Below are 13236 nucleotides of genomic sequence, written 5' to 3'. Positions count from 1 at the left end.
GTGCATGTCACACACTGTAAAAAGGCAAAACCAGCTACACCTGACGAACAAACACAGAGTTAGGAGAAAGATCCGATTACCACTAGGGCTCGGGGGTTGGCTCCTTAACGAAGATTCCCTTACCCTGTCTGATCATCCCTGTGTGAGTTCGATAGAAGGTAAAGCAATGGGTTGGCCTCTGGCATCTGACATGTTCTCAGGGCAAGGGTGGGGATTCACAGGTCTCCCGACGGTAGGTAGCTGTCTGATTGTGGGGGCCATATTCCTAACACACACGGACCCTCCTGTTTCAGCCAGAAGTGGTAGTTAACCTAACACAAGTTGAAAAGGCATAGGAGACAGCTAGACGTAGGAAAAGGGGAAATTCTAGAGTAAACCTCTCTGAGGGAGGTAGTGAGACCGGGGCTGTGGTAAAGATAGTGCAAAACTATAGACCTGGAGGAAGTAGTACAGGTGGAAACGGGGTATAGAAATCTTAACCTGTGGTTGGAATGGATTCAGTATACGGAAAAAACTATGTCTAAAGAGGACTGTTTTGCCTGTGGGACAGCCAAACCAGGGTTAACAACTACTCCGTTCCCCTTGACAGGCTTTAACTCTCTGTCAGGTTTATCCTCCATGCAAGCCACCTGGGAATGTGGTGAAAGAGTCTTATGGTAACTTGCACTATCTGTTTCCCCCGATAACAAAGTCATCCCGACCTGGGTTGCCTCCGTTTGAAGTCTCAGGGGATTCTTATTATTGTTTTTCTAGGACTAGTAAGGATAGGATACAGGGTAGGGCATCTTAGCTCCTGCTCCCACACAGAGAATGTCACACCTAAAGAGACCATGACTAATCTCTCCTCTTCGTTGCAGCCAGAGGATTATAGGAGCCAAAACCAGGCCCGTGCTGACATCTGATGGTTGTGTGGTGATAACTGATTGTGAACTCACCTACATACGCAAACAATCAAACGTGTCAGAGACTGGTGAGTTGTCACATAGAAAGTAGGACCTCCTCCCGGGATCCTTTGATGAAAGGATATATATTGATGGGATCCACAATCAGATCGCAGCTGGGTTTGAATCAAGTATTTTCTGGTGGTCAACAATTAATAAAAATGTAGATTGGATAAATTATACTTAATATAACCAGCAAAATATTTATAAACCACACTCGTGATGCAATAAAGGGATTAGCTGAGCAGACAGCGGCAACTAGCTTAATGACATGGCAGAATAGAATAGCTTTAGATATGCTTTTGGCTGAGCGGGACGGGGTTTGTGTTCTGTTTGGATATATGTGCTGTACTTTCATCTCCAACAATATAGCACCGGACGGCCCCGTGACCAAAGCGCTTGAGTGACCATCACCACGCTGGCGAACGAACTGGTTGAGAACTCTGGTATTGATAGCTCCATAAACGGTTGGTTTGATAACATATTTGGTAAATGGAAAACTATTGTTGTGACTATTCTGGGTGAAGTTATGGCCTTTATGGGTATACTTGTTCTTTGTGGATGTTGCCTTATTTCCTGGCTGAGTGATTGATTTGGTGAGTACTCTTCTATGGTGGTTACTGGATTTCTGACCCTAGTAATTGTGTTTTTGCTGTTAATGTGTTGTGCTGCTTGCATCGTCCCCTGTCTCAGGAGGTCAGTGGTAGGAGTGGTGCAGGCGTCAGGTATGATGCTGTTGTTACCGGCCCAGGATGATGCAGGTGACTCTGCTACTGACTCTGAGACCAAGCTGGATGATCCATGTTTTGCCTAGTAAAATACATACACGCATTTATTTTCAGTTCTTGCTCATTTATTACCTTATGTTTTTACTAACCACTGTGATTGTTTATTCTTCCTGATGTGAAGGTAAAGGATTCCTGGGTGGCTGGTAGCCAACTCAGTACATGTTAGGTGTAGGGGAGGAATAGAGGGTTAAAATTATTATTTTTTATTAACATTAAATGTTGTGATTTAATTTCCATATCCTGTTATTCTTAAGGGTGATTATACTCTGTTTAGAGTGACACCATAAAATTGTTGGGTTTTATTTTTAATTGGATCTGTATGTGATGAATAGCTTGGAAGGAATGCATTAATGAGGAGCACTGTACTGATATGGATTGTTTCACATAACAGGCTGATAAGAACACTCTCTCTTTGTTGTCTGTGAAACTGTCCTTGAACATGGGTACATGGAGTACAGTGGAATGGTGTCTTTTGGGTGCTGACTGTTGTACCATTAATAAAGACGTCGATAGAATTAACTACATACATTAATGTCCAGAAATTAGAAAACTGGACTCAACAAGGTTTTGAGGCTGTTCATGGACAACTAGCTGCAACTTCATTAATGGCTTTTCAGAATAGAATTGCTGTTGATATGTTACTTGCTGAAAGAGGGGGTGTGTGTGCTATGTTCGGGGAACAATGTTGTACTTTTATTCCTAATAATACTGCTGCAGATGGAAGTTTGACAATTGCTCTGGAAGGGTTACGAACTCTTAATGGCAAGATGAAGAGCCACTCAGGGGTGGATACTTCAATGTGGGACTCTTGGATGGATGCGTTTGGTAAATATAAAACGCTTGTTTCTTCCATACTTGTATCCATCTCTGTTTTTGCTGCAATTCTAGTGCTTTGTGGATGCTGTTGCATTCCATGCATACGGACGCTGACAACCAGGATTATAACCACCGCTATTGATCCAAATCCTGCAGATAACGGTCAGATGTTTCCTTTGCTTGCTATTGACGATGCTGACCAAGGATATCTGGATGATGAATAGCATTTAAGCTTTTTGTCACGTCTCTTGTGAGACGTGAAGAGGGGGAATCAAAACTTTATCTTCTGATAAAGTTTTCCCTATTTTGCCAATTGCACTGTTAGCTTGTGTCACGTCTCTTGTGAGACGTGAAGAGGGGGAATCAAAACTTTATCTTCTGATAAAGTTTTCCCTATTTTGCCAATTACACTGTTAGCTTGTGTCACGTCTCAAGTTTTCCTTCTTTACTGTTACTTGGTCACGTCTCTGGGGAGACGTGAAGAGGGGGATTTGTCGTAGTAAATATATTTGTTATAGATTGGTCTGACTAAAATCTTGTGCATGACCCATTTTGTGTTGGGCGTTTGTTTTCAATCAATGCTGTTCCTATGCAAGAACAATGGACAGAGAACCATATCTTGTCAAGGACAACACCCACGCCACAGGCCACAATCACTGGTTGCTCCCCTCGAGTCTTCCCTTGAGAACACACACACACACACACACACACACACACACACACACTCATCACTGTTAACACACACACACACACACACATCATCACTGTTAACACACACACACACACACACACAAAATCCCCTCTTTTAGGCTGAACATTTGAAGACAGAGAACTCTACTCAGAGCCAATGCAACAGTGACACTAGCCTGGAGGGGACCTCGCCCAACTCATCAGGACCAATCAGAAGATCAGAACTACTAGATTCAACCTACATCATTTATTGCATAAAATGTCTGCACACAATGTTTCGGGGCTCTCTTCAGATAGCTCCCTACGAGTTTGACGAACGAGTCCGTGCACGCGATTCCAGATATCTTTACCTCTGAATAAACTGCCTTTATTATACCATATCCACCCCTGTCCAAAGTCTCTACTTGGTCTCAGTTCTCCAGTAAACTTGTGATTATCAAACCTAGAATCTTCTGATCCGTAGTCAGACGCGTTATCCATTGCGCCACAAGCCCTCCACTTATTCTATAGACAACCATAACTCCACTCTCATTGGTTAATTTTGGATATTTGGACGCGCGCACGGCAATATAGATTGGTTATTATGGTTATTGGTCGCATCAAATTTGCGGACATTGAGGGGATTCGATTAATCTGGGCCAGGCACCCGGTTAGGGGTGTTTTTGCACCGGGTGAAAGTTGATTACATTATTTTTTGGATTCGGGCGTGAGCCCCGATCAAAGCCCACGGCGAAGTCGGCTCAAAAAAAAAGTGACGTAATTAAGTATGTCGAGTAATGAGTAGGATTCAGTGTTTCCACATGCAAAAGTAATTGTTTATTTTATTTTATATAAACGCTTTATCTGCCTTCCCAATGAAAACTAGTTTGAAAATTATAACATTTTATTTTATGTTGAACGTTTCTGGACGACGCACCATGCTGGCTTATTGACAACATGACCGAGCGGCGCAGATTAGACTACTGTTCGATTTGAGAAGTGCGCTCCTCCCTCACCTCTTTTGCCCGTTCACGTCATGGGTCATAGACTGATAACACCGCGGCTCAGCATAATCGAATCCGCCCGTTGATTCCGCTTCACCGTTGCTGGTGTATATATGAGCTATAAATTAATGGTGCATATAGGCAAAGATACTCAGCACAAATTCACAAGCTATCGCTCATTTCCAAATCTCACTCAGACAAAACACACGAGCTTGCCAGGAGTCGAACCTAGAAAATTCTGATCCGTAGTCAGACGCGTTATCCATTGCGCCACAAGCCCTCCACCTATTTTAAGAGACAACCATAACTCCACCCTCATTGGTAAATTTTGGATATTTGGACGCGCACAGCAATATATGATTGGTTATTATGGTTATTGGTCGCATCAAATTTGCGGACATTGAGGGGATTCGATTAATCTGGGCCAGGCACCCGGTTAGGGATGTTTTGCACCGGGTGAAAGTTGATTACATTATTTTTTGGATTCGGGCGTGAGCCCCGTTCAAAGCCCACGGCGAAGTCGGCTCAAAACAAAAGTGACGTAATTAAGTATGTCGAGTAATGAGTAGGATTCAGTGTTTCCACATGCAAAAGTAATTGTTTATTTTATTTTATATAAACGCTTTATCTGCCTTCCCAATGAAAACTAGTTTGAAAATTCGAACATTTTATTTTATGTTGAACGTTTCTGGACGACGCACCATGCTGGCTTATTGACAACATGACCGAGCGGCGCAGATTAGACTACTGTTCGTTTTGAGAAGTGCGCTCCTCCCTAACCTCTTTTGCCCATTCACGTCACGGGTCATAGACTGATAACACCCGCGGCTCAGCATAATCGAATCCCCCTTGATTCCGCTTCACCGTTGCTGGTGTATATATGAGCTATAAATTAATGGTGCATATAGGCAAAGACAATCAGCACAAATTCACAAGCTATCGCTCATTTGCAAATCTCACTCAGACAAAACACACGAGCTTGCCAGGAGTCGAACCTAGAATCTTCTGATCCATAGTCAGACGCGTTATCCATTGCGCCACAAGCCCTACACTTATTTTTTTGACAACCATAACTCCACTCTCATTGGTTAATTTTGGATATTTGGACGCGCACAGCAATATATGATTGGTTATTATGGTTATTGGTCGCATCAAATTTGCGGACATTGAGGGGATTCGATTAATCTGGGCCAGGCACCCGGTTAGGGGTGTTTTGCACCGGGTGAAAGTTGATTACATTATTTTTTGGAATCGGGCGTGAGCCCCGTTCAAAGCCCACGGCGAAGTCGGCTCAAAACAAAAGTGACGTAATTAAGTATGTCGAGTAATGAGTAGGATTCAGTGTTTCCACATGCAAAAGTAATTGTTTATTTTATTTTATATAAACGCTTTATCTGCCTTCCCAATGAAAACTAGTTTGAAAATTATAACATTTTATTTTATGTTGAAGCGTTTCTGGACGACGCACCATGCTGGCTTATTGACAACAAGACCGAGCGGCGCAGATTAGACTACTGTTCGATTTGAGAAGTGCGCTCCTCCCTCACCTCTTTTGCCCATTCACGTCACGGGTCATAGACTGATAACACCGCGGCTCAGCATAATCGAATCCGCCCTTGATTCCGCTTCACCGTTGCTGGTGTATATATGAGCTATAAATTAATGGTGCATATAGGCAAAGACACTCAGCACAAATTCACAAGCTATCGCTCATTTCCAAATCTCACTCAGACAAAACACACGAGCTTGCCAGGAGTCGAACCTAGAATCTTCTGATCCGTAGTCAGACGCGTTATCCATTGCGCCACAAGACCTCCAGTTATGTTATATACAACCATAACTCCACTCTCATTGGTTAATTTTGGATATTTGGACGCACACAGCAATATATGATTGGTTATCATGGTTATTGGTCGCATCAAATTTGCGGACATTGAGGGGATTCGATTAATCTGGGCCAGGCACCCGGTTAGGGATGTTTTGCACCGGGTGAAAGTTGATTACATTATTTTTTGGATTCGGGCGTGAGCCCCGTTCAAAGCCCACGGCGAAGTCGGCTCAAAACAAAAGTGACGTAATTAAGTATGTCGAGTAATGAGTAGGATTCAGTGTTTCCACATGCAAAAGTAATTGTTTATTTTATTTTATATAAACGCTTTATCTGCCTTCCCAATGAAAACTAGTTTGAAAATTATAACATTTTATTTTATGTTGAACGTTTCTGGACGACGCACCATGCTGGCTTATTGACAACATGACCGAGCGGCGCAGATTAGACTACTGTTCGTTTTGAGAAGTGCGCTCCTCCCTAACCTCTTTTGCCCATTCATGTCACGGGTCATAGACTGATAACCCCGCGGCTCAGCATAATCGAATCCCCCTTGATTCCGCTTCACCGTTGCTGGTGTATATATGAGCTATAAATTAATGGTGCATATAGGCAAAGACAATCAGCACAAATTCACAAGCTATCGCTCATTTGCAAATCTCACTCAGACAAAACACACGAGCTTGCCAGGAGTCGAACCTAGAATCTTCTGATCCGTAGTCAGACGCGTTATCCATTGCGCCACAAGCCCTCCACTTATTTTTTAGACAACCATAACTCCACTCTCATTGGTTAATTTTGGATATTTGGACGCGCACGGCAATATGATTGGTTATTATGGTTATTGGTCGCATCAAATTTGCGGACATTGAGGGGATTCGATTAATCTGGGCCAGGCACCCGGTTAGGGGTGTTTTGCACCGGGTGAAAGTTGATTACATTATTTTTTGGAATCGGGCGTGAGCCCCGTTCAAAGCCCACGGCAAAGTCGGCTCAAAACAAAAGTGACGTAATTAAGTATGTCGAGTAATGAGTAGGATTCAGTGTTTCCACATGCAAAAGTAATTGTTTATTTTATTTTATATAAACGCTTTATCTGCCTTCCCAATGAAAACTAGTTTGAAAATTATAACATTTTATTTTATGTTGAACGTTTCTGGACGACGCACCATGCTGGCTTATTGACAACATGACCGAGCGGCGCAGATTAGACTACTGTTCGTTTTGAGAAGTGCGCTCCTCCCTAACCTCTTTTGCCCATTCATGTCACGGGTCATAGACTGATAACCCCGCGGCTCAGCATAATCGAATCCCCCCTTGATTCCGCTTCACCGTTGCTGGTGTATATATGAGCTATAAATTAATGGTGCATATAGGCAAAGACAATCAGCACAAATTCACAAGCTATCGCTCATTTCCAAATCTCACTCAGACAAAACACACGAGCTTGCCAGGAGTCAAACCTAGAATCTTCTGATCCGTAGTCAGACGCGTTATCCATTGCGCCACAAGCCCTCCACTTATTTTTTAGACAACCATAACTCCACTCTCATTGGTTAATTTTGGATATTTGGACGCGCACAGCAATATTGATTGGTTATTATGGTTATTGGTCGCATCAAATTTGCGGACATTGAGGGGATTCGATTAATCTGGGCCAGGCACCCGGTTAGGGTGTTTTGCACCGGGTGAAAGTTGATTACATTATTTTTTGGAATCGGGCGTGAGCCCCGTTCAAAGCCCACGGCGAAGTCGGCTCAAAACAAAAGTGACGAAATTAAGTATGTCGAGTAATGAGTAGGATTCAGTGTTTCCACATGCAAAAGTAATTGTTTATTTTATTTTATATAAACGCTTTATCTGCCTTCCCAATGAAAACTAGTTTGAAAATTATAACATTTTATTTTATGTTGAACGTTTCTGGACGACGCACCATGCTGGCTTATTGACAACAAGACCGAGCGGCGCAGATTAGACTACTGTTCGTTTTGAGAAGTGCGCTCCTCCCTAACCTCTTTTGCCCATTCATGTCACGGGTCATAGACTGATAACACCGCGGCTCAGCATAATCGAATCCCCCTTGATTACGCTTCACCGTTGCTGGTGTATATATGAGCTATAAATTAATGGTGCATATAGGCAAAGACACTCAGCACAAATTCACAAGCTATCGCTCATTTGCAAATCTCACTCAGACAAAACACACGAGCTTGCCAGGAGTCGAACCTAGAATCTTCTGATCCGTAGTCAGACGCGTTATCCATTGCGCCACAAGCCCTCCACTTATTTTTTAGACAACCATAACTCCACTCTCATTGGTTAATTTTGGATATTTGGACGCGCACGGCAATATGATTGGTTATTATGGTTATTGGTCGCATCAAATTTGCGGACATTGAGGGGATTCGATTAATCTGGGCCAGGCACCCGGTTAGGGATGTTTTGCACCGGGTGAAAGTTGATTACATTATTTTTTGGATTCGGGCGTGAGCCCCGTTCAAAGCCCACGGCGAAGTCGGCTCAAAACAAAAGTGACGAAATTAAGTATGTCGAGTAATGAGTAGGATTCAGTGTTTCCACATGCAAAAGTAATTGTTTATTTTATTTTATATAAACGCTTTATCTGCCTTCCCAATGAAAACTAGTTTGAAAATTATAACATTTTATTTTATGTTGAACGTTTCTGGACGACGCACCATGCTGGCTTATTGACAACATGACCGAGCGGCGCAGATTAGACTACTGTTCGTTTTGAGAAGTGCGCTCCTCCCTAACCTCTTTTGCCCATTCATGTCACGGGTCATAGACTGATAACCCCGCGGCTCAGCATAATCGAATCCCCCTTGATTCCGCTTCACCGTTGCTGGTGTATATATGAGCTATAAATTAATGGTGCATATAGGCAAAGACACTCAGCACAAATTCACAAGCTATCGCTCATTTGCAAATCTCACTCAGACAAAACACACGAGCTTGCCAGGAGTCGAACCTAGAATCTTCTGATCCGTAGTCAGACGCGTTATCCATTGCGCCACAAGCCCTCCACTTATTTTAGAGACAACCATAACTCCACTCTCATTGGTTAATTTTGGATATTTGGACGCGCACGGCAATATATGATTGGTTATTATGGTTATTGGTCGCATCAAATTTGCGGACATTGAGGGGATTCGATTAATCTGGGCCAGGCACCCGGTTAGGGATGTTTTGCACCGGGTGAAAGTTGATTACATTATTTTTTGGATTCGGGCGTGAGCCCCGTTCAAAGCCCACGGCGAAGTCGGCTCAAAACAAAAGTGACGTAATTAAGTATGTCGAGTAATGAGTAGGATTCAGTGTTTCCACATGCAAAAGTAATTGTTTATTTTATTTTATATAAACGCTTTATCTGCCTTCCCAATGAAAACTAGTTTGAAAATTAGAACATTTTATTTTATGTTGAACGTTTCTGGACGACGCACCATGCTGGCTTATTGACAACAAGACCGAGCGGCGCAGATTAGACTACTGTTCGATTTGAGAAGTGCGCTCCTCCCTAACCTCTTTTGCCCATTCATGTCACGGGTCATAGACTGATAACCCCGCGGCTCAGCATAATCGAATCCCCCCTTGATTCCGCTTCACCGTTGCTGGTGTATATATGAGCTATAAATTAATGGTGCATATAGGCAAAGACACTCAGCACAAATTCACAAGCTATCGCTCATTTGCAAATCTCACTCAGACACGAAACACACGAGCTTGCCAGGAGTCGAACCTAGAATCTTCTGATCCGTAGTCAGACAGCGTTATCCATTGCGCCACAAGCCCTACACTTATTTTTTAGACAACCATAACTCCACTCTCATTGGTAAATTTTGGATATTTGGACGCGCACAGCAATATGATTGGTTATTATGGTTATTGGTCGCATCAAATTTGTGGACATTGAGGGGATTCGATTAATCTGGGCCAGGCACCCGGTTAGAGGTGTTTTGCACAGGGTGAAAGTTGATTACATTATTTTTTGGAATCGGGCGTGAGCCCCGTTCAAAGCCCACGGCGAAGTCGGCTCAAAACAAAAGTGACGTAATTAAGTATGTCGTGTAATGAGTAGGATTCAGTGTTTCCACATGCAAAAGTAATTGTTTATTTTATTTTATATAAACGCTTTATCTGCCTTCCCAATGAAAACTAGTTTGAAAATTATAACATTTTATTTTATGTTGAACGTTGCTGGACGACGCACCATGCTGGCTTATTGACAACATGACCGAGCGGCGCAGATTAGACTACTGTTCGTTTTGAGAAGTGCGCTCCTCCCTAACCTTTTTTGCCCGTTCACGTCATGGGTCATAGACTGATAACCCCGCGGCTCAGCATAATCTAATCCCCCTTGATTCCGCTTCACCGTTGCTGGTGTATATATGAGCTATAAATTAATGGTGCATATAGGCAAAGACAATAAGCACAAGTTCACAAGCTATCGCTCATTTGCAAATCTCACTCAGACAAAACACACGAGCTTGCCAGGAGTCGAACCTAGAATCTTCTGATCCGTAGTCAGACGCGTTATCCATTGCGCCACAAGCACTCCACTTATTTTAGAGACAACCATAACTCCACTCTCATTGGTTAATTTTGGATATTTGGACGCACACAGCAATATATGATTGGTTATTATGGTTATTGGTCGCATCAAATTTGCGGACATTGAGGGGATTCGATTAATCTGGGCCAGGCACCCGGTTAGGGATGTTTTGCACCGGGTGAAAGTTGATTACATAATTTTTTGGATTCGGGCGTGAGCCCCGTTCAAAGCCCACGGCGAAGTCGGCTCAAAACAAAAGTGACGAAATTAAGTATGTCGAGTAATGAGTAGGATTCAGTGTTTCCACATGCAAAAGTAATTGTTTATTTTATTTTATATAAACGCTTTATCTGCCTTCCCAATGAAAACTAGTTTGAAAATTCGAAAATTTTATTTTATGTTGAACGTTTCTGGACGACGCACCATGCTGGCTTATTGACAACATGACCGAGCGGCGCAGATTAGACTACTGTTCGTTTTGAGAAGTGCGCTCCTCCCTAACCTCTTTTGCCCATTCATGTCACGGGTCATAGACTGATAACCCCGCGGCTCAGCATAATCGAATCCCCCTTGATTCCGCTTCACCGTTGCTGGTGTATATATGAGCTATAAATTAATGGTGCATATAGGCAAAGACACTCAGCACAAATTCACAAGCTATCGCTCATTTCCAAATCTCACTCAGACAAAACACACGAGCTTGCCAGGAGTCGAACCTAGAATCTTCTGATCCGTAGTCAGACGCGTTATCCATTGCGCCACAAGCCCTCCACTTATTCTATAGACAACCATAACTCCACTCTCATTGGTTAATTTTGGATATTTGGACGCACACAGCAATATATGATTGGTTATCATGGTTATTGGTCGCATCAAATTTGCGGACATTGAGGGGATTCGATTAATCTGGGCCAGGCACCCGGTTAGGGATGTTTTGCACCGGGTGAAAGTTGATTACATTATTTTTTGGAATCGGGCGTGAGCCCCGTTCAAAGCCCACGGCGAAGTCGGCTCAAAACAAAAGTGACGTAATTAAGTATGTCGAGTAATGAGTAGGATTCAGTGTTTCCACATGCAAAAGTAATTGTTTATTTTATTTTATATAAACGCTTTATCTGCCTTCCCAATGAAAACTAGTTTGAAAATTAGAACATTTTATTTTATGTTGAACGTTTCTGGACGACGCACCATGCTGGCTTATTGACAACATGACCGAGCGGCGCAGATTAGACTACTGTTCGTTTTGAGAAGTGCGCTCCTCCCTAACCTCTTTTGCCCATTCACGTCACGGGTCATAGACTGATAACCCCGCGGCTCAGCATAATCGAATCCCCCCTTGATTCCGCTTCACCGTTGCTGGTGTATATATGAGCTATAAATTAATGGTGCATATAGGCAAAGACAATCAGCACAAATTCACAAGCTATCGCTCATTTCCAAATCTCACTCAGACAAAACACACGAGCTTGCCAGGAGTCGAACCTAGAATCTTCTGATCCGTAGTCAGACGCGTTATCCATTGCGCCACAAGCCCTCCACTTATGTTATATACAACCATAACTCCACTCTCATTGGTTAATTTTTGATATTTGGACGCGCACAGCAATATATGATTGGTTATTATGGTTATTGGTCGCATCAAATTTGCGGACATTGAGGGGATTCGATTAATCTGGGCCAGGCACCCGGTTAGGGATGTTTTGCACCGGGTGAAAGTTGATTACATTATTTTTTGGAATCGGGCGTGAGCCCCGTTCAAAGCCCACGGCGAAGTCGGCTCAAAACAAAAGTGACGAAATTAAGTATGTCGAGTAATGAGTAGGATTCAGTGTTTCCACATGCAAAAGTAATTGTTTATTTTATTTTATATAAACGCTTTATCTGCCTTCCCAATGAAAACTAGTTTGAAAATTATAACATTTTATTTTATGTTGAACGTTTCTGGACGACGCACCATGCTGGCTTATTGACAACATGACCGAGCGGCGCAGATTAGACTACTGTTCGTTTTGAGAAGTGCGCTCCTCCCTCACCTCTTTTGCCCGTTCACGTCATGGGTCATAGACTGATAACCCCGCGGCTCAGCATAATCGAATCCCCCTTGATTCCGCTTCACCGTTGCTGGTGTATATATGAGCTATAAATTAATGGTGCATATAGGCAAAGACACTCAGCACAAATTCACAAGCTATCGCTCATTTCCAAATCTCACTCAGACAAAACACACGAGCTTGCCAGGAGTCGAACCTAGAATCTTCTGATCCGTAGTCAGACGCGTTATCCATTGCGCCACAAGCCCTCCACTTATTTTATAGACAACCATAACTCCACTCTCATTGGTTAATTTTGGATATTTGGACGCGCACAGCAATATATGATTGGTTATTATGGTTATTGGTCGCATCAAATTTGCGGACATTGAGGGGATTCGATTAATCTGGGCCAGGCACCCGGTTAGGGATGTTTTGCACCGGGTGAAAGTTGATTACATTATTTTTTGGGATTCGGGCGTGAGCCCGTTCAAAGCCCACGGCGAAGTCGGCTCAAAACAAAAGTGACGTAATTAAGTATGTCGAGTAATGAGTAGGATTCAGTGTTTCCACATGCAAAAGTAATTGTT

The 13236-nt window shown here is 42.9% G+C and overlaps 12 non-coding genes across 12 annotated transcripts; all 12 read right to left on the bottom strand.

Moving 5' to 3' along the window:
• Positions 1-4425: 4425 nt before the first annotated feature.
• trnar-acg lies at positions 4426-4498 on the bottom strand. The gene has a single exon. It is a non-coding gene; the product is annotated as a tRNA-Arg (tRNA).
• Positions 4499-5192: 694 nt separating this feature from the next.
• On the bottom strand, positions 5193-5265 carry trnah-aug. Its single transcript has one exon. It is a non-coding gene; the product is annotated as a tRNA-His (tRNA).
• A 694-nt stretch (positions 5266-5959) lies between these two features.
• Positions 5960-6032, bottom strand: trnar-acg. Its single transcript has one exon. It is a non-coding gene; the product is annotated as a tRNA-Arg (tRNA).
• A 692-nt stretch (positions 6033-6724) lies between these two features.
• On the bottom strand, positions 6725-6797 carry trnar-acg. The gene has a single exon. It is a non-coding gene; the product is annotated as a tRNA-Arg (tRNA).
• Positions 6798-7488: 691 nt separating this feature from the next.
• Positions 7489-7561, bottom strand: trnar-acg. Its single transcript has one exon. It is a non-coding gene; the product is annotated as a tRNA-Arg (tRNA).
• Positions 7562-8251: 690 nt separating this feature from the next.
• trnar-acg lies at positions 8252-8324 on the bottom strand. The gene has a single exon. It is a non-coding gene; the product is annotated as a tRNA-Arg (tRNA).
• Positions 8325-9014: 690 nt separating this feature from the next.
• Positions 9015-9087, bottom strand: trnar-acg. The gene has a single exon. It is a non-coding gene; the product is annotated as a tRNA-Arg (tRNA).
• A 695-nt stretch (positions 9088-9782) lies between these two features.
• trnar-acg lies at positions 9783-9856 on the bottom strand. The gene has a single exon. It is a non-coding gene; the product is annotated as a tRNA-Arg (tRNA).
• A 690-nt stretch (positions 9857-10546) lies between these two features.
• On the bottom strand, positions 10547-10619 carry trnar-acg. Its single transcript has one exon. It is a non-coding gene; the product is annotated as a tRNA-Arg (tRNA).
• A 692-nt stretch (positions 10620-11311) lies between these two features.
• trnar-acg lies at positions 11312-11384 on the bottom strand. The gene has a single exon. It is a non-coding gene; the product is annotated as a tRNA-Arg (tRNA).
• Positions 11385-12077: 693 nt separating this feature from the next.
• Positions 12078-12150, bottom strand: trnar-acg. The gene has a single exon. It is a non-coding gene; the product is annotated as a tRNA-Arg (tRNA).
• A 692-nt stretch (positions 12151-12842) lies between these two features.
• Positions 12843-12915, bottom strand: trnar-acg. The gene has a single exon. It is a non-coding gene; the product is annotated as a tRNA-Arg (tRNA).
• Between the last annotated feature and the right edge of the window lie 321 nt (positions 12916-13236).

Source organism: Coregonus clupeaformis, unplaced genomic scaffold (genome assembly GCF_020615455.1).
Source record: "Coregonus clupeaformis isolate EN_2021a unplaced genomic scaffold, ASM2061545v1 scaf0871, whole genome shotgun sequence".
In the NCBI taxonomy this organism is placed as follows: Eukaryota; Metazoa; Chordata; class Actinopteri; order Salmoniformes; family Salmonidae; genus Coregonus; species Coregonus clupeaformis.
This window is presented reverse-complemented; position numbering and strand designations above follow the sequence as displayed.